The following is a 26,653-nucleotide window of genomic DNA, read 5'->3' on the forward strand; positions in this document are numbered from 1 at the left end:
AGTAGAGATCTCCTAGCCCATCATACATGTCCTGAGTTTTCCAGAATGATATCCAGCCCTGTTTCATCTGTCACTGCCTTTACCTCTGTGCAGGTTCATGGCAAATGGTCTGTGTCTGTGGATGACTTTTGCATCTGTGTCAGGGAAAGGAAAGCCCATTAGACAAATCCAAGGGGACAAGTTCAGAGAGTTTGTCAGTTCCTGTCACTTTCAGGGTTGGCTGTGCAGTGGAGCACGGACTTGAAACAGACTTGTCAAGATAGGCAGCTCCCTTCTGGAAAGAGTTTATCTCAATTGAGAGAAAGTGTGAGGGGTGAAAAACACTTTAAAAAGCACCAGCATCTTGGTCTGGAGAGCTGTGAGGAGAAGCTGATGAATAAGTTCAGATAAGTCTGTCTCAGTCCCCAGTGCTGTGGAGTCCAGGTTCAGTACGGGCCTGACACAGAAGAGAAAGCTACCATTTCTTTAATCATTTCCAAGGCTTTCCTTTTATCACTATCAGTATTATTAATATGAGACATAAAAAACGATGTCTTATTTCACTAAAAAATGGACAAGAACTGTCTCTTTCTATTGCCAAGTTTGATACATTTCTCCACATAGTCCCAGCTTTCTTTTCTGCCTTATTCAGTTGGCCAGTGGTCTGGGATACGAGCTAAGGCCACACCCTCTGTTACCCAACGATACTCCTTCTCTCCACCCCTTTGTCAAGAGTTCTCTTCTAAACCAACTTGTGCGACACCAGCTCTTGTCCACTCAGTCATTCCTTTCAAAGCATACGCCATGATAGCTTAGCTACCATTAAAAAGACCTCACTCTGGGTGTTCGCTTTTAGGTGCCAGTCTATAATGTTCCTTTGTGAACTTCCTCTTTTTCCCACTTTCTAGAACAATGTCCAGGAAGCAGAAAGCTCCCAAGGTCACCAGTGACTACACATAACCAATACTGATACTTATTTTCACAATGTTAGTCTCAGGTGGTCTCCACATAATGAATCTATATCCTTTCTCATTTGTCTACCATCTGGCCCCTCAATAGAACCATTGTACTAGTTACCAGATAGTCCCAACTCCAAAATACTGTAAGTCTGGTATATTTTAGGCATTTAGCAAAAACTCATTTAATGAATAATTCAATTAATTGATTAATCATTAGGGGTTGTAATGAAAGCATGGTTCATGTGGTGTCTGTGTATCAATAAAGAGTCAGAACGAAACTTTCTCTGAGATATATCTGGGCCATTTATTTATCCTCTTATTGCAATGGTCCAAGGCATGATTTTGTGTGTTCCCAGAAATGGTTGACAAGAAGATATGAAGCCGATACTTGCTGTGCGTACCACTTAGCAAGTGCTAGACTAGCCAATTTCATTTTTCTCATTTAGTAAAGACAGTGCTGTGACTGTATCTACCATGCAGATGAAGAACCTAGGGCAAAAAGAGAGATTGAGCGACCTTGTTCAAATTCACTCAAACTTCAGTTCACTCTCAGTGAGGAAGCAGTGAGGGATCCTAGCTCCCTCCTCTTAGATGCCACAAATTCACGAGAAAACCCAGGGCTCGAACTGATACAGACAAATATAAGTCAGAGTTTCTAAAGCAAAATCCATGTTTAGTGCAGAATATTTGTGGCACTGTTTTTATTGTCAAAATCCATTAAAGCAATAGGGTACAATATGATTTTCTTTCTCATGCATGCTATCACAAGACACTTACAGCCATATATATATATGAACCGTATGGCTAAAGGTGCCAGTTAAAACACAAGATGTCAAGTTCAATTGAGCTGAAAAAGAAATACAAGCAATGTTTTTGAATAAGTACATCTCCATTATGGCATGGGGCATACTACTCTAAAAAAAAATCATCTAACTGAAATTCAAATTTAACGTTGGTTCCATAATTTGATTGCTAAATCTGTCAACCTGACCATTTGCTGTCACCATTCCTATACATGTCCCATAATGCTACTGGATAGGTTTTGTTGAGACAGATGGAAACGAAGAGAGGACTCTAAAAAGATAAAAGCTGGTGACCTGATCCATGAGGGAAAGGCTCATCTGCCTCCAAAGAGCCCCTGAGCCAAGACCTGTCCAGTGCATGTCTTGTTACTGCAGTCCTGACATTGGACACATGTGGACAGTCCCTTACTGTCTCTAGCCTCAGTTTCCATGTCTGCAGAGGAGCAGTAGCTTTCATTGTTGGGAAGTGAGTAGGCGCTGTGGCTGACTGGCTTCACTTGATGGAGAGATTTATCTGAGGCTTTTCATCAGAAACTAGAATGGTTAGAGAAAACAAAGTGAGAAGACCAGAGACACAGAGAAGAGAGTCTGTCTTCAAGTGGACCTGTGGGATTGCATATAAGATGAGGAGATGGGAGCCAGATGGGACAGTGCACACAGAATGTTTAACGGGGACAAAAGAATCCATACTGACCTGCTTTTCATTTTAACAAAAATAAAAGAAAGCAGGTTTTGAACAAAGTGAAAACTTGGTAAGTGGGACAAAAAGAAAGATGGTCCATAAATCACTCTCCTTGAAGTGTGTTTAAAATGGCGACTTGAAATGCATGCTAAAAGAAGAAAATATCCAGACCGGGCATAAGGATGGCTTGGAGTTAGGATTAAGACATTTAGAATGAAACTAACACCATGACTATTTGCTATAATGGGTATTCTGAAGTAGCTCAATGGCATAGACTGAATTATGTTCTCACAGATTCATATGTTGAAGCCCAGGTTGATTACATGAAGTCAAAAAGATGAGGTCCAAAGTTACTCCAAAAGACAGGAAAGCAAAAAGGGATCAAGGGCATCTTTTGATATATATGCAGCTAGAGTCAAGAGCTCCGGGGTACTGGTTAGCTCATAATGTTGTTCCACCTATAGGGTTGCAGATCCCTTTAGCTCCTTGGCTACTTTCTCTAGCTCCTCCATTGGGAGCCCTATGATCCATCCATTAGCTGACTGTGAGCATCCACTTCTGTGTTTGCTGGGCCCCGGCATAGTCTCACAAGAGACAGCTACATCTGCGTCCTTTCAATAAAATCTTGCTAGTGTATGCAATGGTGTCAGCGTTTGGATGCTGATTATGGGGTGGATCCCTGGCTATGGCAGTCTCTAGGGCCAAAAAGGGGGAGTGGGTGGGCAGGGGAGTGGGGGTGGGTGGATATGGGGGACTTTTGGTATAGCATTGGAAATGTAAATGAGTTAAATACCTAATAAAAAATGGAAAAAAAAAAAAAAGAAAATGAAAAAAAAAAAAAAAAGGGATCAAGGGGGCAAGTAAGAGAAGGGAATAATTGGACGCAGATGATATTAAATAGGAAATGGGAAAATAGGGAGAAAGCATTAGTGGAGACAGGGGAAGGAGGCCAATACAGAAGGAGACAGGAGGATAAATCACTTGACTTAAAGCCTCAGAGAATCTTATTATTTCATCTTTACCTAAAATTATGCACATGCATTATATATACACATATATGATATACATCATACATGATACATAAGATACATAGATATAGATATATACATATATAAAGTTGTCACTTGGGCTGTCTAACATCCAGTACCTGGCATGAAAAACCTCTATTTGAGTGGTTTCTCAGGGTAGTCCAAGTGACCCTCAAAACAATACTAGAAATGCAGCCACCCATCAGGACTAGTGGGGCCATGAATCTCTCTGCCACTCCTTTACTAAGACCAGCATAATCCCTAACTGCATACCGAGTGTCTCCTTATACTCACCTGTTCAGTGTAGCTCTCACTCTATATCAAAAAACTTCTCTTTGGAGCAGACAGATACCATTACAGAAAACCACACGATAATAGTGTGAAGATCATCTGATCTTGGGGGACCCAGCCCCAATGGATACATCTACCGCACAACTCTTGCACCTAACCTTGGGAACATTATGGAAGAAGAGGAAGAAAGAGTATAAGAGCCAAAGGATCAGGAAGTCTGATGTGAATTTTTGTCTGCCAAAATTGACAATAAAGCTAAACCCATGATACCTCAATACTACGGCTTCCTACAAGGGATGATGATAATAATAATCTCATGGCATCCCAACCCTACCCAAAGAAGTAAGGCAGTAAATGAATGCTAAGAGAGGGAAAATCCATATCCTATGTGGATGAGCTCCCTAATTGGTTATCCAATACAAAGTGGTCAGCCATGAAATAAATATGTATGCATATGTACACATATATGTGTATATGAACACACAAGCAACAATAAACTCATCAGGCTGTGTTTATATATTTATGTGCATATATGTAACAACAGCAACAATGATAATAAAGACATCAAGTGAGGGGAAATGTGGGAGAGGTTGCAGGGAGTGAACATGGGGATTGGAAGAAGGAAAGAGAAGAGGGGAAGCAATGTAATTAGATCTTAATCCTATTAAAAGGTAGAGTCTAATCCAATAGGATCGGTGACCCTACACATTCTTCCTTCTTTCTTTTCTCCCCTTCCCCAACCACATGCAGAGGAAAGGCTAGCAAGCACAGAGCAATACTGATAACCTTACGTCAAGAAACAAGCCAGCACCATAGTCTGACTATACTTGCAGCCTGCAGAATGGTGAGAAAGTACATGTCTATGGGCCACTCAAACGAATGACACTGTCAGGCAGTTAAGGAACTAAAACCTGTGTGGAAGAAAGCCCACATACACAGTTTAACAACCTTACTGCACAAATAGGTTAAAGCTGTTTAATATGAAGTAGCAAATGGAGCAAGAAAGAGAAATGAACTTAGTGCGAAGGATGAACAAAAACAAGCTCACAAGTAGCAGAATAAAATAATCAGCCTTGAGGCCTCTGTCCCAGGCTAAGCAGCTTCCGGTTTATCAAGGACCCAAACAGAAGCAACAAAAACTGATCATATGAAGTCACACACCTTACCTAGTGAACACAATTTGAACTGGCAAAAGCAGCTGGGACAGCCCTATGAATATCTTGTGCCACTGGAAAGATTTGATATATTAATTTATCCATTCTAAGTAGTTTGCTTGGATTACAAGGAAAGAATAAGGCATAATCACAACCAATTTCCTCTCCTAGGTTTCTTCACTCATGATATTATAGTAAAGGATGGGAAGAGGATCTTACTAGAAAAAGTGAGAGTTACTGGTCACAAGACACATGAGGTGATGCTCAGAAAACCCAAGCAGTGTGGGGATGAGCTTGAAAGGCAAATCACTATTATATGACTAAATGAATACATAGATGGATGGGCATGTGGATGGATGTGTGGATATATGTATGGGTGGATAGGTGGATGGATGGATGGATGGATGGATGGATGGATGGATGGATGGATGGATAGATGGATGGATTGGACAATGATCAGTACAAATGTTCAGAGAACACCTCAAGAGCTAGCCTCTAGTTTTGTTAGACCTCTTGACCACAGGCCTTTTGTGCATGGCTCCTCTCCTCTGACTATTTGAGAAATCCAGACAACATATTTGCTTCTGGTATTCCAAGGGTCTGACTTCAGCCTTCTAAACTGGGATACTGACAATCTCATTGACTCTCTGAACTCTGTCCTATTACCCTGTCATTATGAGAACCTGCTAAATTGAATCATTAATTCATCGGCTCATTCAATGCTCCAATAAATATTTATTAAGTGTTTTCTATTTCTAAGTCTGATATTGGTCTCCATTCTGGGACATAAAAAGCAAATATACTTCAGCTTCTGCTGAGAAGGAACAGGAAACAAACCAATAAGTAATACATAGCCCATCCAAGGCAAGTTCTGTGGAGAAAAACTAGCACAGAAGAATGGAGCAAGAAGGAGTGAGGTGCAAGGTTTAATGGTGTGATTAGGGAAGGTGTTCTATGGCCTTCTAGAGGAAAGTGCTCCAGAAGAGGAATGTACAGAGTGCTGGGGTGACACTGTGCTAGAAAAGATGTCATTTGTGAACCAGAGGGACAGCAAACATAAAGTGACAAAGAGTTTAGGAAAAAGAGAGGAGGCCTGTGTGGTGACTTACAGGCTGTGGTAAGAATTATGTCTTTTAATTGAGTCATTGATGGCATGTATTTTTATACATGTTTATATACACACAATGGTTTTGGTCTTATCTATCCTCTACTAACCTCTTTTTATGTCTCCATCTTTGACTCATTTACCCATCACCATCTAAGCTTCATGTCCTTTTTATCATCATTAACCTCATTAGTGCTGACCATGTATGAATGAGGGTCAGGCCATTGACAAGCATTGTCAACCCACCAGCAGGCACATCCCCAAAGAAAAGTGACTGCTCTCCTCACACATACACACAGTTATCAACTGCCAATAGATCCGGAGCTAGGGGCATGACTTCAGGAGTTCCTCCCTCATCCATGCTGGAATATTGACTGGCTTGATCTTGTGTAGGTCTTGTGCAGGCCACTACAGATGCTATGACTTAATGTGTCCATCAGTCATGCCCTGTCCAGAAGACAGCATTTCATAGCTCTCCTCCCCATTCTCTGGCTCCTACACTCTATCCAACCACTCTTCTTCCACATACACTGAACCTTGGATGGGAGGAGTTTGGTATGAATGATAAGCATACAACTGAGCACTCACACTGACTTGAATTTTAACATGATTTCTGTGGCAACTGAATTGACAGTATGAGAAACAGACATAGCATGGCAATGGCAAAAAAAGACAAAAAAAAAAAAAAAAAGGAAAGGTAGTTTTATAATCTCCATAAAACAGGATAGTGTAGTGGGACAAGTATTGATAGTAGAAGTATCAAGATTTTAAATGTATTTGGGAAGTAGAGCCGCAGAGTTTTCTGATGCTGGTTTTCATGCGAAATCTGAAGATGGAAACTAAGCATCCTTGGTCTCAACGCTGGCATTGCTGTGTAGCTTCTGGAAGGGGAGCTCAGTCAGCTATTATCTTGCCTGGTGATGATCCTGCCATTGTGATTTGGACTGATGGTCATTACATTCCTGCATCCCTTTTCCAAACCCAACCAAAGGCCTCTGCTATGACCCTCCCCTTCTACCCACTTCACTCTATGCGTAGTTGGGCTTCCAGCGTGGAAAAGTAACTTGTGGGAGAAAGGATTTATATGGATGAAAATAAGCATGAGTGACCATGGTGAATGACTCCAAGCCAAGATCAGGCTTAAGGCAGAGCATCAGCTCATGCAGAATTGGACTAGGATGACCAGAGCATCAGGGTCAGACACTGAGACATTTCTAGCTTTCCATCCAACCTGTTTCCAAATTTTAAGACCCTTTTGACTTACACATTAACAAGTTAAGAGTAAAAATAAGTACAAAGTCTAAAGACACCAGTGACTGTTGAAAGTTCTTAATCTTAGAAAACATAAAAGGGAACACGAAGAAAGAAAGAAGAAGCAAAAACAAGGTAAAAAGATTCTTTTCTGTTATGAAAGCCAGCAGTTAGTTATTGTCACATTTCACACTATTGTACTCCTAACTTTTAAGGAGAATTCAAGCCATCAAATGCCTATATATTATTTTATGACTTAAAGTCAAACTATAAAAAAGTAACAATTGAATGGCTCGGGGGTTGAACACTTGCCGTGGATGTGCTCCTAGAACCTATGTAAAGCTGGATGAAGTAGCGTGCCTCTGGGAACCCAGTACAATTGCTATCTAACTTCGGGGTCACAGGGTGTGCCCAGGTCAGGTTCAAACACCTGTTCTTAATAGGCCAATAAACAGCTAAATTAGTAATGGGAGCAGGGAGGGGACACTTACTTAATGTAGTCACACTGGGAAGTGAGACAAAGAGATCCAGTGAACCCCTCAAGTTTTTCATGGCCCTGAAATAGATCAAGGTTTAAACAGAGGACCAAGGATATGAACATCTAAACAGTTCCTGTCAAGATGTGGTCCATTGGCCCATTGTTTTCTGGGCTTCATTCTCATCCTGGAAACTGGTCTGACAAGATGTTCAAACTATGTGACATCTCTTCCCAGGCGACAAGATCCCTCTCTAGCTGGTGCCTTTCCTCTCCCAACAAGAGATTCCTAGGGGAATTCCAATTTGGAGGTGGGATCCATTGATTCAACAGTCTGGTGATCTGACTGAGAAATGCAAGTATTGCTTTAGAATACCTTCATTTCTGCCATAGCTGTCACACAATTGCAGTAAGAAGGCAGGAGAAACTCACAGGCCAGCTAGCCTAGTTCACCCAACAGCTGAAGAGAGACCCTGTCTCAAACAAAGGAGAAGGCAAGTACCAACTTGCCCTCTGACCTCCACATGCTTGCCACATCACATGCGCACGCGCGCGCGCGCGCGCACACACACACACACACACACACACACACACAATCTTTTCATAAAGAAAACTAAAAGAAGGATTATTTTTAGGCCACAGGAGTGAGAACGACAAGTGTGACCAACGCCCTCTACAGTGTTTTTCAGGTAAGTAGTTCCAAACACAACTTTGTCCTTGTGCTTTTCTGCTTCGTGATCAGAATTTCCAGATCTTCAGAGATACTCAAGGCTTGTGTGCAAGTGTTGATCCTTAAAGTATCTAATACTACACTGCTTACAGGTGGAGATTTTCCACTGACTTCAGTTTTATTAGTATGAGCCACCAAACCCTCAAAGATTGTGCTACAGAACTTTGGAGGCCTGTTACCTCCTGGTGGAATACATTATAAGGTGTGATGAAGTAGTTCTTTTTTGGGGCTCTTTGTGTTTTTATTCCTCCCACAAAGAAAGTGGAAACTATCACAAATTAAACGGATTCCTCAAGGTCCTAAAGAGGCGACTCCTGCTGGGTTTTTGTATAGTCAGCAAGAATCTTAGCTAATGTTAAAGGGCCAGCCTCTGGTGAGGAACTCACTCTAGTGGTTAGGATATGAACAGGAAATGCATACCTGAAGGGCCTTGGAAAGATGCTGGTGGGATGAAATGACACTGGTGAACCTTAAATGACAACCCTCAATTAGCTCTGTTACATGTTGAACATCCCTTATCTGAATGTGCTAAGGATAGGACCTATTTCAGATTTCAGTTTTTTGGTTTTTTGTTTTTTATTTTTAGAATGTTTGCATTGACTTTAGCCTGGAGCACGCTATAGTGTTTCTTTTCTCCAAGTCTGGAAACACAGCAGATGCAAAGATTTGCAGAGATGCCCTCATGAGATCAGCATATTACCAATCCCTCATGGAAAGAGGGTCTATCAAACTAGTTCTCTAGAGGGACAGAATCAGTAAGAGAGGAGAAAGAGAGAGATAGACAGACAGATAGACAGGCAGAGAGATAAACAGACACAGACACACAGACATACACGTAGACAGACACAGAATTGTTAAATTGACTTGAACAGTAGAGGCTGGGTAGTCTAATAAATGGCATCTGTAGGCAGTAGAGCAGTGGTTCTCAACTTTGGGTTATGACCCCTTTGGGGGTCAAACGACCCTTCGCAGGGATCACCTAAGACCATCTGTAGATCAGATATTATGATTCATGGCAGTAGCAAAAGTGGCCACGAAATAATTTGATGGTTGGGGGTTACCACAGTATGAGGAACTGTTGCAGCACTGGGAAGGTTAAGAATCACTATGATAGAGGAAATAAAGCCAGTAGCTATTCAACCCAAGGAGCTGTATCCCTCAGCAGCTCTCGGTGGAGACTGGAGGCTGACATCAGTGGAGGATGGTGAAAGAGCAGTAGACTCAGGCTGCAAGCCACCGTGTTCTTCCTCAGAGCTCCTTGTATTTGAGCAACCATTTTGAAAAAGGGTCTTCTCTCAGTTAAGCTTCTCTGAAAAAGCCCTCACAGAAGTGCAGACAAACAATTCTCTTCAGTTGATTGTAAATCACACCCAGCTGCCCAGGGAGATCAACCATCACAGAAAAGGTGATGTATGAAGTCTTTGGGAGACCACCAGGAACCTCTCTCTTTCACAAGATGCCAACCACTACTTTATAAAATGTGAACAACCAGCTTGGGTAGGACTTCCTGTGGTGTAGCTGTCAGTCAGCATCCCAGGGGGTTTACAATAGTATAGATGGTTGTGTGTCCTCTCTGCTCCTGTAAGAAAGCCTAGTAAATTGACCTTCAGTTTGACAGTCTGGCTGTCAGTTCCCACTCTATCTAGGGTGAATAGATATCTATGTAGTCTCAGAAAAAGTCACATAACACATACCTGGGCTGAAAAAAATCCCTAATCAAAATTTGTCTGAAATTCAAATCTTCAGAGTATCATGTCAGCACTTATAAAGTTAAAGATTCGAGATTAAGGATGTTCAACCTATATGTCTTTCTGGGACCTTCATTTGTTATTTATTTATTTATTTATTTATTTATTTATTTGGTTGGTTAGTTAGTTAGTTAGTTCGTTAGTTAGTTATTTGCTTGCTTGCTTGCTTGTTCTGAATATTGAGGTAGCTGAATTGGTTGTAAACTAGAGTACTAGGCACTGATCTTATTTTGCATATGTGGACTATGGCTTTGGGACTCAGACCTGTTAAGTGCCCTGGACAGCACTGTTAGTGTATCTACTAACAACAGCAGTCACAGGGCATAGAGCCCATGGAAGCAACAGTGTCCTGCCTTCACCTGCCTCTGCTCAACATTTCATTTATAAATGAAGTCAGTGACCCTGAGAACCGTCCCTCCCTTCCTCTCATTGTTTCTAATTTACAAGCTGTAGTAGAGCAGCTCAGAATGAGGTCCCTCCTGTAGATCTATCCCTGACCCTTGTTTTACACTAGCTGATTAGAAACATGGTAGCAATCAGTTCTTGAGTAGCCACCTATCATCAGCTTTGCCTAGGATGTGCCCCTGCATAAGGCCATTAGCTGTAGGTGCCATAATGATGATGTGGAGACAAGATGACTTATTCAAACCCCAAGTCTTGTCAGTGTGGTGACAGAAATTAATAGATTCCATGTTCATTAGCATACATCTAGCTGGAAACCATTACTAGAGCCAGAACTTACAAGCTTCAGTGAACAAATTAATGAGAAACCTTGAACATTTCAGAGACAGACAACACAGTTAGTTTGAGCAGACAAACCTTTTGGTTAGAAATTACATCTTAAGCTGAGTAGGGTGACACACACCTGTAATTCCAGCTCTTGAGAGGTGGAGGCAGGAAGATCATCGGTTCAAGGCCAGCCTCTGTTATATAGAAAATCCAAGACCAGCCCAGGCTCTCACACAGGATCTCATGAAATATTTACATGACAGTTACCATAATTGAATATGAACTAATTGATTGTATATATCTTGAAGTTGGGTCTCACCTCATGTATTAGTCAAGGTTCTCTAGAGAAAGAGAACTGATAGAATGAATATATATAATCTATATTATTTATATACAAAGAAATTATATATACATATGATTTATTAGAGTGGATTACAGGCTGTGATCTGACATTTCCAACAATGACTGTCTCCCAATGAAAGGTCCAAGAATATAGTAGTTGCTCAGTCCAAGAGGCTGGATGTCTCAGCTAGTCTTCAGTAGGTGCTGGAATCCTGAAGAAGTAGGTTCTAATGCCAATGAAGGAATGGACTTTCTAGCAAGGTGAGGGCAAGCAGGCATGAAGCAAACACTTCCTTCTACCATACCCAGAAAATGTGGCCCATATTAAAGATGGTCTTGCTACCTGAAATGATCCAATCAAGAAAAATCCCTCACATGTGTGCCTAGTAGCTTAATCCCAGATATAGTCAACCTGACAAACTATAGCCATGGCAGCCTGTCTCTTACTGCGAACAGATCTTTATTATATTAAAAGTTTGTTTTAAGAACTCCTGTCTTACAACTTAAAGACATCTGTGTTCATTAGGGGAAACAAAGTGCATGTTAAAGTTTGTTGAAGGAAAGGTCCTGAACATTGTCCTCTCCAGTGGACAACAGCACACACTGACTTGCTGTAGAGTATGTTCTTCAGCGGTTGACATAAGTTACCAATATTACTATAAATACCACAGAGTGCTGGGCTCTGAGAAGGGGTAGAAGCTGTGTGTTAAAAGCAAGAGCATATCTAAGCAAAATTCTAGAAATTCCACTGTTTCAAGGCCTGGAAAAGAGTGCCCTCTACATTATGTTTCTAATGAACAAGGGGGTGTGTTTAGGTTGAAAAAAAAATCATTCAAAGGGTAATTTTTATGACCAGTTAATTTGAGTGACTGTGATAGGTTTTTGTTTTTTGTTTTTTGTTTTTTTGTTTTTTGTTTTTTTTTTTTGTTTTTTGTTTTTTTGTATTTTTTGCTGTGATAAAATAGTCTGACAAAACCAACTTAAGGGAGGAAGGATTTGTTTGGGCTCACAGTTCAATGAATGCTCATCTTGATGGGGAAGTCAGATCAGCAAGATCTTCAGGACTCTGGTACAGTGTGTCCACAGGAAGGAGAGGACTAAAAAGGCTGTCCTCTGCAGTTAACCTCAGTTAACCCATTCAAGGCAGTGCCCCACAGGCATGCTACCCTAACCTAGATGATTCTTTACAGGCATGACCAGAGGCTCATCCCCAAGATGATTCCTGGCATCAAATTGACAATTGAGATTACCCATCCCAATTCTGGCCCAGAAGGTTACACACCCTAAATGTGCAGCAAATGCATACTCAATTTAATTGTTCCAAGGACAGTCCACTGCTGTAGAGGTCAAGGTGTAAAAGGATCCTTTGGAAGGTCATCTCATTCCATCTCATTCTGAAATTCCCTTTTGATTCTCATTAGGGATGTCCACTGCTTGAGCTATTCTGTGATGAGAGGTGCTGTAGTTTGAATATGGTTTGTTCACGTAACAGAAGCTTGGTTCACAGGATAGCAATGCAAAAAGATCATGGAACCTCTAAGATACTACTTAGTGGGAGGTCAGTGGATTCTGACTGCCCCTTGAAGGAATTAATGCAGGTCTGTGGCATGGGTTAGGATTCTCTGGAGTGCATTAGTTCCTACAACAGTGGGTTAGTATAAAAGAGGAAGTCTCCTTCCTCCTTCCAATCATTTCCATTTTTACCAGGTTACCTCTCTCCTTGCATATACCTCCTTCCCCTATTTCTTTGTCATGTTTTGTTGCAGCCAGGGACCCATTACCAAGTGTCAGTGTCATGCTCTGCAGACTTCTCAACCACCACAACTTCCAAACTAAATAAGCCTTTCCTTTATAATTTACCTAGCCTATAGCATCCTGTTTATAAAGCACAGAAAATGGACTCAGAAAACAAACCTGTGGTCTTTCAAATCATACATGAGTATGGATTAAGACAGATTTTGTGTGTGCTACCCCTATAAATCCTTTCCTCCCATGGGTTTCCCTATGCCCTCCCCAGTGTTCATATCCATAGTGAGGACTCCAGTCTCTGTCCAGCTTCTGCTTCAAAGAAGGACACATGACGCTGACTGTAAACAGTTGATCTTTTCCAGCCATCAGCTAATCTCCACATGAAGTCACACTCTTCCCAAGATAGTCCAGCTTCTCTGAGTAAAGGAGATGCCCCTTCAGGGTTGTATTGGTAGGTACTATACCCTTCATCTCTTCCAGCCATGTTGGCCAAGCCTTAGTGAGCTGGCATCGTATGTAGGTTTGCATCTTCTTCTGCCCTATCTGCTGCCCTTTCCTTCTCTTCTCGAATGCTGATCTCCTAAGCACCTTGCTCTGGAAACTCCATCTCAGCATCTGTTCTGCAGAGGCAAACAAGGACAGCTGCTCTGTATTTTGGTCTTCTTCATGAGAAAGACAAACCTGTCCAAACATCCAGGCAGATGAAGGGCACTGGCTAGAAGGTCACTAGACTGTACTTGTGGTCCTCGATATTTAGCCCTTAGAGAAGAAATAATTCCATCAAGCAAGACCTCCAGTGAAGCCACAAAGCAGAATAAAGTGGCTGCACAGGAGCATCTGTGGCAGGCCACAGGGCCTGAAAGAAATGGAAATCAATGGAGCAGATAGATCAGTGGTTCTCAGCCCACACCTGCACCATAGTCTATCAGGGGCATTTTCAAAAGTGCAAGTATTGGGGCCACATGCGGCTCACTCAGATTGGCCTTATAAGAGTCTTTCAAGTGACTTAGGAACCACTGAACCCTCCAGCTCTACAGTCCGTCCATCTTCTATTGATCTCTAATTCCACAAGACTCCACAGGTAGCCTTTTGTTCAGGCTTAGTGTAAACATTTAAAACAAGGGCCCTCACCAGCTAAGGTTAGAGAACCAATCCTTGCTCCTACACACACATAGAGATTTACTTTTAATTATTCATGTTCTCTCCCCAAAGGCAAGCAGAGGAAATAGCAGGTGTGCTAACATCCCCTTGGCCTCCTTTCACCCCAAGATCAAAGGGCTTCTAACCTTCCAGGATCCTACTTCTCTTCTGCCAGATGTCCTCAAATCCAGCCCTGAGACTTGCCCAAAGTTAATCACTGAGGCCATCTAACTATGGGAGATCCACATTAGCCCAACCTGGGCTGCCCAGGGGCAAATTTTACAAGAGTTGTCAATAGATACTCCAGAGCTTTGCCTTTCTCCAAACTTTTATTTTAAAAAGTCATACTTGGATGTGATGGTGTCTTTTCATAAGCCTAGCATCCTGAAAAACTTAGACCAGAAAAGTACAAGTTGAAAGCCAGCCTGGGCAATGTTGCCTCAAAACACACACACACACACACACACACACACACACACACACACCAACAAAACCTTCCATTGTTTGTGCTTCCCTTTGCCTTCCTGAAGCTGGAGACATATGCTCTGAACAAATGCATATCCCGGCTTTTGTGTTTTATCCTATATCTGATCAACAGTAAAAAGAACTGAACTAGGCAGTTCTTGAACACATACTTGGCCCAATATTTGCTTCAGGCTCCAAAGTACCTGAAAATTAACATGATTAAGTTTCCTCTGATTGTTTGTGAAAAGGGAAAATATTTTTTAAGAATGTGATTGGTTCACTTAATAGGTGTCCTTCTGAATGTTCTATAGTGTATAGCTTATTGTTAAAATTTACAGCTAGTGTTGGAGCAATCTGTATAATGTTTGGGATTAATGGTCAACTGGTACCCAGAGACCCTTTCGCTCTTGGTCACCTGCTCCCTTTTAGACCCATAAAAACATAGTCCTAGCCCTCTTCTCAGGGCCCTTCACTTAGAAAATTCAGTTTGATCAATGATCTTATTTCCAACTTGATTGATGATCTGAAGCCTGCAATAACAGAGTCAAACTCAGTGTCTTCAGCTCTCAAGAACCAATGGGCCAATACCTGATACCCCTTCCACAGATGAGCCAGAGATAACCCATGCAATCGTATATATGTTCAAAAGAATATGTGGTATTAATTTGCTCTGCAAGTGACTTTATGTTGTATATATGATCTATATAATCTAGCAGTTTTCTTTGTTTATTGTTGTTGTGGTTGTTTGGTTTTTCGAGACAGGGTTTACTGGAACTCATTCTGTAGAACAGGCTGGCCTTGAACTCAGAAATCTGCCTGCCTCTGCCTCCCAAGTGCTGGAATTAAAGGCATGTGCCACCACTGCCCAGAGATCTAGCAGTTTTCAATCAACAACACATAACTATCCTTCTCTTCAATAAATAATCATTCACTGGAACACACATATATTAAGAGTTTAGACCATAAGTAGCAGCTAAAAGAATTTTCATTGAGGAGTTACCAACACCAAAATCAAGAAATAAAACGTTACTAGCATATACACACACCACTTCATGCCATGCACTCTGGTCGAGTCAGCTTGACAGGCTGAGAGGCTTGGAAGCTACTCATGAGGCAAAGAGTTTCACGGAAACTCACCTCCTGGAGTCTGGCGTCCTCTCTAACCCATACATTAATATTCCATTCCCGCGTTAGTCTAGTGTATGGATCCTCGTGCTCTCTTTTAGTATTATCCTATTATAAGTGCCTTTTAAGATTGAATTCTGACATAGCTAAGCCTTCACCAGTGTTCCAACAGTCCTAGAAAGTCCTTGAGCAGACCATGGGCTTGGAATTCAGTAAGAATGTTGCTTTTCAGTGACATTCAGAATTGCCTCTGGTATTACACTATCACTTTGAATAAAAGCTAAGTCACTGCCCTACACAGGAATTTACCATCTTCTAGGAAGAAGGAAGTTTGAGACCTAAAGAGGAACCAGAATAGATACTTAGAACTATAGATAGCTGAGTTACACCCATACACATGTATTTACAATGGCCTAAGGGAAAGGTGGACTATACAATAGACTAAAATAGGAACTATGGCAAGGGTACGAAGCCCTTGACCCTGGCTTCTAAGATTAAGTGAATCTTAGGTGGAGCTCTTGTTGATCCCAGTTGTTAACAATGAATTCTATCCCAGGTGGTTCCTGTTAGACCTTCTGTGTTTGGATTCCTCTGTTTTGTGTAAGAATCCAGTAACCTCTTTGTACCTTGCTGGTGTGTCACCCAACTTCCCTATTTTCTTCTGTATAAAAAGTTTGATGCTCGATTTGACATTACATTCAGATTCTACACAACCTCTCCTGTGTGCATCTGTCTGTCATCTCATCCGATGCTTTGCCCACCTGCCCCAGAGACCCGTTCCATGCAGACGAAGGGATCCAGAGGGTCTGCGGCAACCTCACTGTCCACCCCACCCCTGAAAAATTCCTCCCTCACATCCTGTCAATGTGCCTAGCCTCCAGTCGCTTATCTGACTCCAATCATCAGGTACTTGTCTGGGCTATTTATAACTTTATGTAAGTAGAATTCTACTGTGTACCTTGTTTTCGGTCCACTTCATTTATTTCAAATTTGCCTTGAGGTGTCTCACCTGAGTGTCACATATAGGAATGGTTCTTCTGTGTTCTTTCCCATGGACTGAATATGAGTTATTCATCCATTCTACCACTGATGGACATTTTGTTGTTTTATGGAAGGGATGCCATTATTAATGAATGTGCTATACATTCACACACATACACACACCTTTCTAAAATGGTTACATCGATTTACATGCAGAAGAAAAAACATTCTTAACAATACCTGTTTGTTGTTGCTGTTATTATATGTGGGGTGGGGTTAACTCATTCTGGCCATCTGCAATGGTTAATTTTTGTTGTTTATTTGGTTGGATCTGGAATGAGACATGCCTTCGGGGATCTCTAAGGGTGCTTCCTGAAAGATTTTACTGTGAGCCTAAATTCTTCCCCAAGGGAGAATGGCACCACCCTCAAGCATCCCAGATAGGAAGAGATAGAAAGGGAAAGCTGCGTTCTATGCCTTCCTGCCTTGTTCCTTGCTGGCAAGTGCACCTACTCTATTATTGCTGCTGCTGCCATCTTTCACTGACATAAGAACCTATCTTCTTTGACCTTCCAACATGGACTGAAAGCTGACGATGCTCCAGGAAACCTCCAGGTCTTCAGTGCCAGATTGGGACTACTGAGACATTTAGCTTCATTATGTGAGCAGCTATTGGCTTCTCAGCCTCTCCAGTGTGCAAAAAGCCAGTGCTGGATCACTCAGAAAATAGCATGGAAGCCAAGTTAGTAAGTCTCCTTTGTAATAATCATCTCATCACTCTGTTCCACTAGAGAACCCCACAAAAGTATCTCACTATGGGTGAGTGTGTGTGTGTGTGTGTGTGTGTGTGTTCCACCAAGACAATGTGGTATTTGCATAGCATAAAGAATTTTTTAAAAAAAGATAACTCCCACAATTATATGCTTATTTGGTTTATGGTCATCATTTTTGGTCAGAAGCAATATTCATATGAAAAAAATTAACTTAAGTCCCACCTTAACCCATAGTCAAAATATATTTCAGGTACTGCATAGACTGTAGATTACAATGTGAAAAGTAAAATAATTTTTAAGAAAGTAAAAAATAGTATTTTAATGACGTGGGAATGGAAATATTTCATAAATAGGGTTTTTAAAAGTACTGTAACAAATGATCAAGTGAAATACAATCACGTGCTACACAGTAACATTTGATCAAAGAGAGTTTGTATGACATTATGACAAAGCATAAGTGTCAAAGGAACTTGGGGGTTTGCTTCACTTGCTTTGCTCCCAAATAAATGCAAGGTGTTTCTATGCCCACTTTAGCCTGTTTTAGCTCCTGAGTAAATGACACAGAGACCTGGTATTTTTGTTAACAAAGCTAGGCAGGTTTCGAGCTATTCTAACCTGACTGATCTGCCTATTTCCTAGCCACATGGTCCTTAACCTGCATCTGAGTCTTGCCCTGGCTTGCTCTGGTCCATGTGTGTCCTCATAGATGCTCTATCATAGTGACCTCATGGTGAATCCTCCTGGTCCCTCCACATGATCCTCCATGCCTTCTTCTCTTTCTTTCCCTTCTCCCTTCTCCTCTCTTCTCTTTTCTTCTCCCTTCTCTCGTCTCCCTTTTCCTCCCTTCTTCCTTCTCTTTCTCTCCTCTCTTTCTTACTAGTCTCTTTGAAACTCCCTTGCTGGGTTCAGATGCCTCTCCCCTCTATTCTCTCCTGCTCAGCCATAGGCTGACCAGCTCTTTATTAACCAATCAGAGATGATGGGAAACAATTTTTACACAACATTGAGACCAGAGATGATGTCCAACTAGACAACAAACAGATGTCTTGGCATAGAAATCTGAGTATACAGTACACAACGCCATCCTCTGACACATAAGCATACAATAGACTACAATACCCAAGATGGTAAAAAGCAAATAATCTGCACACAACAAAATCACGGACATTTCTTAGAACATATCCCGTCATTAAGCAACACATCAATGAACTCTAAAATTAAGAGTTTCTTTCATCAAATGGTATCACTAAGACAGTGAAAAGGGGAACCACAAAAGACACCCCAACATTCAACACTAAGAAGACCCATATCCACAAGGGTCATTTTAACTGTTCCGTATTATTCCACAGAACGTGGGTATCACAGTTCAGATATTTGACTGTTCTACATCTAATTGTTCTCTATATAAAAGAATGCAGCAGTGGATCCATGGAGACATCTTTGAGTCTTAGAGGATTACCAAGGAGTGGCTGGCTGAGTCACTCTAGAAAGCAAAGTTTCAAACCACAAAGGCCAGGAGCAAGATACATCCCCATAAATGGTTCTCCTCTTACCAAGCAAATCTCACTCTGCAACTCTCCGTACTTCCTTTGCCTGCTTCTGTTGAAAATCATCACACAATTATACAGTACCTCTTCAGCTCAAATAAACATTTTAAGGATTTTTATAAATGAGGTTAAAAGGACTTAAATAAAATGTTCAGACAATAGAACACTAATATTCTTGTGTCTCAGATTCCATAGAGAATCTGTATGTATTGTATATCCAACTAATCAACATATTTTACATATTGATAATGGGGAAATATTGTAGAGCCCATTCAAATAATGACTTTGTTAATTACAAAGGTTAAGTTTTGTATTGTTATCCACTGAGATCAGATTCCTCTTCATTTCCAATTTTGGCTATTCAAGGTATTTTTCATATATAAATTTTCTGTTTTGGTAATTATAATTTTCTGAACCCAGCTGACTATTTCTTTGCAGATTTAAAATATCAAGTCAAAATCTGAACATCAATTACATTGCATATGAATACATATGAGACAGGAGAGAGAGAGAATACTCCTTGCATGTCTCCTTAAAGAAGACTAGTGAGCTAATGCAAAGCAAGAACTGCATTCATATTCTGTTGTATCAGGTATAAAGTGCTCTTCAGTGAACCTATCTAGAGTGTCTACTAATTCCAGTTTTCCCTCTACAAATGCAAAGACGACCAAATTCGTATGTTAGAAAGGAAGTTCCTAGTATATAGTGACTAGTCAATTGGTGACTTTTCTTGTTGCTGCAATAAAATCCCAGACAAAAAGCAGTACAATGAAGGAAGGGCATGCTCTGGCTCTACCTTAGTGGAGCCATGATGCATCATGGTAGAAAGGCATCGTGGTAAGAACACAGTCTGCTGGTCACAAAACAGGGAACAGAGAATGAAGAGAAAGAGCCCCTGGGCTATCACTGGGCTCACCGCATAGTGATCCACTTCCACCAAGGCTCTACCTCTAAAGGTTCCACAACTTTCCCAAATAGCACCTCTAGGCAAGAACCAAATACTCAAAACATGAGCCTCTGGGGACATTTCCCAGTTAAAGCACGGCAGTTGTGGATGGCAGCGCTCAGAATGTTCCTGCTCCCGCTCTTTAGTGATTTTTTTTTTCATGAATCAAATTTAATGAGTGTAAGAGATAGGGATAAATTTGTTCTCATATTGGGACATAAAAGGGGAAAAAAATCATGCCTAACAAGACATTTCACCTTCTTAGTTGTGTCTCTCATCTGAAGCTCGAGTGACACAGAGGACTGCAGCACACTGAGATTCCTAATTACTTGGTTCCCATCAGTAATTGGGCAAAGCTTCAAGCAGTAACTTGACAACGTGTGTCACATTTCTTTTGCCCCAGCGATCCCAGTCCAGGAACTTAGGAACTAATCGAGAATGAAGAAGAATGAATGAGTGTGGGCGTTCACTGAGAGCTTGTGTGTTACATTAAAATACCAGGGACAACGTCAATGCTCACAAGAGGTCGGCCAAACACACTGGGATCATCCACACAGAAAACAGACATCAGAAACGGCAATGTAGCTTTTTACTTACAGCTTTACAAAAGATGGCTATAAGTAAGGCAGATTACAAGGCTGTAATATTTAAATGTAAGATGCTATAGTTGACTTTAAAAATACGTAAATCTCTATATATGCATATATAGAGATATGTCCTGAGAATGAATACAAACATGTTTATTTGCAGCTGGTAGGGTTATGGACACATTTCTCTTTGGGTTTTTTTTTTTTATTATGCATGTGTTGTTCCTATAATAAAAGAAATAAAAGAATATAATAAAATAAGCTACTTTAATTTTGAAAAATAATTAATTTTTGCCAAAAAAAATTATAGTTCCGGAAAACTCAGCTCTGTGGATCGTGTTTACTCCTCTGACAAGAGAGATCTCACCGCCGCTGTGTCGATCTCTAAGACGAGGCTTCTCAGCCTTTGCACTGCTGCCATTGAAGGAGACAGCTCCATGCATTTTAAGTGGTTAGCTGTATCCTGGTCTACTCACCAGGTGCCACTTAAATCCTTCCCCCAAGGTTATGACGTGGAACTGTATCTCCAGGCACTGCCGTGTGAATGAGAGAGAGTGCCTAATGGAGGCTCTGGTGTTGTCAAGGACACCAAAGCAAAACAGTCAGCTAATATCAGTAATAGCAAGGGAAAAGGCAAGTACAAAATTAATGCCCCATTTTCCATTGCAGAGTGATCATGGTAGAAATTAGATCCAGAAAAAAGCCTTACCCTTCATCCTTTATCATACAATTGAACAAAATGTGTTTGGGGGAAATTCTAGAAACAAATGCCCCAAAAGTCCACCAGTACATTCTATTACCATCCAGAACTTGGGGGGCAGGGTGTGCCAAGAACATGTCTCCTGGATTGTTAAAGCAGTGAATTGGGAAGATAATCTTGCTTGTGGTTGGTAGGCTCAAGGGGAAACAGGTCCAGCTGATAAAATGATAACGAGATTTAGTTGACAATTTTCTCTGAGTAAAATGTCGAGCTTGTAAATAATTTAAAAATAGCCTGTCATTCAATTGCACCGTGTCCTTTAAGAAATTTTAATCGATGCAAAACACATTTCTCAGACACCAGCTCTAACCCCTGTGAAAGCAGCTATAGCGATAAACGGGGGGGGGGGGGGGGGGGGACAAAAACTGTGACACCAGCAGACAGAAGGTGACTAGGGAAGGGAATGTGAACCTTAACCCCAGAATCCAATATCATGACAATATTCGGCAACCTGAAATTAGCTGTTGTGACAGCACGTGGTGTGGAAACGCAAGACTTGTTCAGTTCCTTCCTGCTCAAGGACACTGAGAAGCGGAGGTTTCCATGGGCTCACCGAGAAAACCAGCATGCATGTGAGCTCTGTGCAGTTGGCCTGCAAACGGACTCTTTGGTGTCTTTGCCCAGTGCTCACTCAGTATTACAGAGGAAAAGAGATGCAGGGCGGGGGAAGAGTATAACAAAAGGCAGAAGAGGATGAGAAGATGCAGGCGGGTTTAACAAAACAGGAGCGCATAACAGCTGAAATTAAGGTTCAGTGCTCCCCTGAGAAGACAATGCACGCTGTAAGACTTGCGGAGAACAGTCTGCTGGCCCAACATATACCACTCATCTGAGCCAACCCCCTTTCTACCCAGCATCTGGGTCACACAAGGAAGAGCAGAGACAGGTCTGAAGTGACATGTGCAGTTTCTCACCTCCTCTGGGCCACTATAGGAGTGGGGATGGGTGCGGGAACTTAGGCACCAGAGGTGCCTTCCAAGCTCCACAGCACCAGTTTGGAAGCTCCACAGTACCAGTGTGGCACCATCTGACTCAGCTGAACTTTCCATCAAAGGAAACCAATCACTGACCGGCTCACAGTGTCAGGAGACACTGCCAAGGGCAAGCGCCAGCCCTGTCCCTTCAGTTTGGCACCAGAGTAGAAAAGACTGGTCCCTGTTTGAAACAATCTCTCTCTCTCTCTCTCTCTCTCTCTCTCTCTCTCTCTCTCTCTCTCTCTCACCCCCACCCCACCCCACCCCACCCCCATTTTCAAAACAGATTATGAAGACATCTAAATTACCAGCACGGAAGCTCTGGCTTGGGAAATGAACCAACACAATTAGAGAACATGGACATCCCCTGAGTACTTAACCAAATTTGGCTAGCTGTTTGTTTTTAATGAATTGATTATCACTGGGAATCACGAGGTATACGTATTGATTCTTATCCCTTAAATCTCAGATGCCACATAATCTGCAAAGCTGTTAATCCTGATAGATTTAAAGATAATAGATAAGGATGCATTATTCATAAATGCTGCACAGCAGGATATTCACTGTGCGACTGTTAATCTCTCCGTGTATCATTTCCACAGTCATCTGTTATTAGTTTATTTAAACCAGATTGCCAGAAATATTTAGAATGATAATTTTTAACATCCACCCATATAACAAAATATCATTTCCTCCTTTCAGTCTAAGGCAACCATGGAGACTGCAGGAATAAGTCGCTTCCCTCCCTCTACCTGGCCTAGCTTACACACACACACACACACACACACACACACACACAAAGACATGTATGTGTACATGTGGCTAGCCTTAGTGTTGACTGTCAAATGGTTTCCAGACTGTCTTTGTCCCAAGGTCAATTTGACTCAAGTTCTACCTTTTTTTGTCTTCATAAAGGAAGATTTCCTTACTGTTATGCATATTTAAATTTCTTTGCAGATATTGAACCAAATTTGCCCAGGCTTGAGCCTCCTGTGGCCTTTTACTCAGGGCTAAATATTAACAAATACCCATACCAGACAGTTTTTGATGAAACATTAAAGATTATTCCAGTTATATGACTTCTAGATTCTCTGTTTTCTGTATAAAAACCCCAAGGCTGTTCAAAGAGCCTCAGTGGCAGAAGGGAATGGGTTTGGAAATCACTGCCTATGGACCTCCTGGGACTTAACAGCACAGGGCAAAGAAGTAAGCTGATCTTGGCAAAAGAAGAAAGATAAATAATGTTAACCTCCAAATCAACTCCCCTTAAAATCGCCACTGTCAACTCTCTCCACTGGTTATGCACCTGGGGGCAGGTTGCTATGGTATCCTGTCTCACCCGGAATCAAATAGCCTTGCTCCTTCCAGTGAGAAGAGGCTCCCAATCTTCCTCATACCATATGGGGGGGGGGGGAGATGCTCTTTTTTCCTTTATCTTCTTTCTTTTAGCATCTCTGTACACTAAAGAACCTTAAGGCAGGCCAGCCAAAGATTATTGCTCCAATGCTCATACTTGATAGTATCTTATTTTTAACTACCTTATTCTTAAGCCAGTTACCACATTATCCTGTGAAGAATGGGATTGCGTATTTCAGAAAGTGAGCTGGCTGGAAGAGATGAGGGATCAGGCTAGAGAAGTATCAGGATGACATGAGTGGGAACCTGGGAACTCCGCAGTTGTGATGCTTATCATCTTCCCGGAGCTCCTCCAAGAGCCCTGGGTCCTGAAGCTTCAGAGAAAGGATGGTCCTCTTTGGCTTCACACATCCACAGTCTGAAACACTAACCTTTGCCAGACTCCATGCTAAACTATGTCATCTCGCTGAGAGTTCAGATCAGCCCCTTAGGATGGGTGACATCTGCTCCCCTTTAAAGGGAGTAAGCAGTACTATTCATCTTGCTACTCTGGGAAGAAGCCCCTTAGAGATGCCTGGTCCTGATGGGCTAACAAGGTGGCAAGGTAAACACAGAGCAAACACAGTCACATACTGAGGCTGATCATTGGGTTCTGTTTACGTGTGGATTGATTTGTGTGTACGACCTAAGAAACCCTGGGCAATTCAAACTCCAATCCAAATGGAGTTGCATGGACTATAGGGAAATCCTAGGGAGAAAGCACGTGGCATGCTCTACAAAGTCCTTCTTCCAGCACCCACACATAGCTTTGTGAGGCCAAGCAGAACAGACTCGGCTCTGTGTACTAACTACACTCTCTCACACTGCACAGGAACAAAGCCATTCAACTTCTCTCTTTTGTCACTGTTACTGGTTAAGAAGAAGAAAATCTTAAATACTAAGTCCATAGTTGCACATAAAAGCCATGTGTACCTCATCAAATAGATAATTTATGTTAGGCTTGATTTTTTTTAATACATAAAGCTTTTCCATTGTGCCTACATTATAACTATGTATAATAAATACATTTTTTCTAAAAACACAGTCTTTGTTCTAAAAGAGTTTCTACTCTAAAGCGAATAAATGAAATGTGCATGAACAAATCTTCTGCTACAAACTGAGTGAAGCTCCTACATAGAGCAAGCCAGTGCAACAAACCCCACAGTGCTTTGCTCCTATAAAGAGCTTTGCAAAGGCGTTATTCTGCCTGCATTTCCTAAAGTGGTAAAGGAGCGGTGTCACCTCTATCTCCAGACTGAGATCAGTCCAGAGACTTGTGCAAAGGTCATAGTCAGTGAGTGACAGAAAGAGGACAGGACTCTGCTAAGAAAATGCAAGTCATCAGGGTTGTGGTGCCCAGACCGATCAGCCCAATCACTGGTCATTAACACTGACAAAGATGTGTGTCTATCAGTGGTCATTACCTTTGACTCCATATGGGCTCAGGTAGGACAAGCTTGTTATGTGTACCATTGCTCTTCTGACCACGCTTTTACTTTCTCTAATAGGTAAGCAAGGACAGGAGAATCTAACGGGGCTGCTTAAAGAAATCAGAAAGGCCAATGAGAACACAGGATGGCTTCCTGGAGTGGTGGAATCTGTTTCCTCTCTGCCGCAGCCCCTCCTCACTAAATTACCCTCCTATGCACAAGCGGCACAACACAAAAGCGGTTTCCATAAATTCAAGTTTAAGGGGGATAATACTCGATGTTAAATCGTTAGGTTAAATCATTCTTTACAAGGCATTTTTACAGTTTCAAACCATTTTCCCAACTATAACTGCATAGGAAATTAATTACTGCATTAGTAGTTCCTCGGTGACTCGTGTAAACAAGGCTCTTATTCAAAACAAACACTACCAGGCTCCAATGTGTGCTCACACATTTGAAAACATTAGAAAGGACTGGTAATTGCAGAGAAATGGATTCCTGCTAACTTTGTGGCTTGTCTCATTCTATCCTGGAAAGAGTTATAGTTCATCTTCTGCTGGAGTAGATGGTCTGCCTTACTTGCCTGTGTGGTGCTAGCTAAGGTACCTGAGAACCCGTTAGAAGTTCAGCTGGGCCAGGGACAGCTAGTTATCAATCTAGTAAAATCAGTTTTAATTGTATGTGATATTATATAACATATAACATAATAGATCAAATTGTATTTAAATTATATGTAATATATTAACTATATTAATATACGAGATATAATGTATTCTATATTAAACATTAACATAAGATGGTAACATGAGCTTGGCACCAGGACTCCGCGGAGGGCGGGCTGCACGGGTGACGGTGTGGATACAGAGGCCAGCCGTTTCTGGGACAGGCAAGAGCCACAGAGCATCTGAGACGGCGCCATCTTCGGCTCCAGACAACCGGCCACCTTCCTGGTGAGAGCACAGGGGTCCGCCCGGCCCGAGAGGTTTGTGCCTCGGGCCCCGGCGGGAGCCTCCTTGGCTCTGGGACTCTGCGGAGAGCAGGCTGCATGGGTGACGGTGTGGATACAGAGGCCAGCCGTTTCTGGGCAGGCGAGAGCCACAGAGCTTCTGAGGCAGCGCCATCTTCGGCTCCAGACAACCGGCCACCTTCCTGGCCAAAGCAACACAGCTTCTGGGAAAGATCCTGTTTTGGGCCTTCATCTTCAGCCAGGAGGAGGTCCAAACACCAGATAACTGTGCACCTTCCCTGAAAGAGGAGAGCTTGCCTGCAGAGACTGCTCTGACCACTGAAACTCAGAGGAGAGAGCTAGTCTCCCACGTCTGCTGATAGAAGGTAACAAAATCAACAGAGGAACAATCTCTAAACAAAGACAACTATAACAACTAACTCCAGAGATTGCCAGATGGCGAAAGGTAAATGTAAGAATCCTACTAACAGAAACCAGGACCACTCACCATCATCAGAACCCAGAACGCCCACTTCGCCCAGTCCAGGGCACCCTAACA

General features: G+C 41.9%; 2 long non-coding RNA genes across 2 annotated transcripts in view; one reads left to right on the forward strand and one right to left on the reverse strand.

Annotated features, from left to right (window-relative positions):
- The window catches only part of Gm35880, a 120,632-nt gene extending 112,229 nt beyond the window's left edge, over window positions 1-8,403 (forward strand). Inside the window, exon 3 of the long non-coding RNA XR_373464.4 lies at window positions 8,363-8,403. This is a non-coding gene — a long non-coding RNA (predicted gene, 35880). The remainder of the gene's footprint in view (window positions 1-8,362) is intronic.
- Window positions 8,404-13,198: 4,795 nt separating this feature from the next.
- On the reverse strand, window positions 13,199-22,361 carry Gm39654. The gene is made up of 2 exons (XR_865483.1): window positions 22,264-22,361; window positions 13,199-13,645 (listed from the first exon to the last, which is right to left on the reverse strand). It is a non-coding gene; the product is annotated as a predicted gene, 39654 (long non-coding RNA).
- Window positions 22,362-26,653: the final 4,292 nt, after the last annotated feature.

The sequence above is a fragment of the Mus musculus genome, chromosome 1 (genome assembly GCF_000001635.26).
Source record: "Mus musculus strain C57BL/6J chromosome 1, GRCm38.p6 C57BL/6J".
NCBI lineage: Eukaryota > Metazoa > Chordata > Mammalia > Rodentia > Muridae > Mus > Mus musculus.